This window comes from Phytophthora infestans, genomic scaffold (assembly GCF_000142945.1).
Source record: "Phytophthora infestans T30-4 supercont1.8 genomic scaffold, whole genome shotgun sequence".
Lineage (NCBI taxonomy): Eukaryota > Oomycota > Peronosporomycetes > Peronosporales > Peronosporaceae > Phytophthora > Phytophthora infestans.
The window spans coordinates 3,639,245-3,640,521 of NW_003303751.1; positions in this window are offsets into that span (position 1 = coordinate 3,639,245).

Consider the following 1,277-nt stretch of genomic DNA (forward strand, 5'->3'; position numbering starts at 1 on the left):
GATCCTGGAGTTTCGCGGTGGTCGCATCTGCTTTCTTCAATTCCGTTACCTAGATGGACAATAACAAGTGAATATGGAGTCACTAGCAAGGGCTAAAAGAGGATCCACGTACTCATGCGGCGAAGCTTGGATTCCAGCTCCGTTAGCGCACGCTCGGCATCCGCCCACTCGGTAGTCGCCTTGTCCCGCTGGAGCTCGCTGTCTGCCAGTTTCGTTTGGATCTCGTCCCGCAATCGAGTCATACGCACGAATTCTTCAAGCGCGTAATCTCGTCCGGTAGACGCCCTCTCGAGCGACTCCTTGGTGTCTTGCAACTCCTCAGAGAGTTGAGCCAGGGCTACATCCGGCGACGAGGGAGGTGGATTTGGCGCGGGGGACCCTCCACGCGCCGACCCTAAGGCGGATCCGTCATGGGCGGATCCCACATAGTCGTTGGTCACCACCTCCTCCTGGGTCAAACGCAACTCGTCACGGAGGCGGTCCGAGCTCACATCCGCAGCTGCCCTAGCAGTCTGGGAATCCTCCAGGTCCCGCTCGAGGTCGTGGATCCGGGATTGGAGTTGGTGGATCTCAGATCCGGCGAGTGCCATCTCCCTAAGGAGATGGTCGTTGTCATCTCGCATAACGTCTCGTTGACGGGAGGCGCGATCCAGCCGTCCGGTCAGGTCGCGGATCTCGACCGCCTGATCAGCCAACAGGAGTCGCAGGTCCTGCGACCGAGAGGTCGCACGGTGCTCCCACCCCTGGATCTCCATCGCTTGGTCATGGATTTGGGCCCGCAAGGTCTGAAGTTGGGTAGTGTGTAGAGACGCAGCTTGGTCTTGGGCATCTTGAGCCGTCTGGAGCTCCGCCGTCAGGGTTTGCACCTGATCGGAAAGAGCCTGGGCTAGAACCCGCAGATCGGTGGGCGACATGGAAGACGGACTGACCGGAGGTGTAGTGGATGGGGCCTTGCCCGACGATTTGCCGGTACGCTTGGCGGGAGACATGTGTCGCGAAGGGGAGAAAGCGGTTGTGGATGCTGGTGATGCACGTCGTGGACGCTGTTGTGCAGCGCCGACCACGTACAGGAGGCGATTGTGGTGAAGTGCTTTCTCAGAAATAAGAGAATGGTCCTGACGCGGGGTCACTATCCCGAATCAGTGACAATTTCAAGTGATTATAGAGGATTTGGGTTGTTTGGCACGGGTGCAAGTTGCCTGTGGTGGATTAGCCATGGCGAGCAACACCCCGTATGGAATGACGATGGATCTGATATGAGCGATGTACGAGAAGGT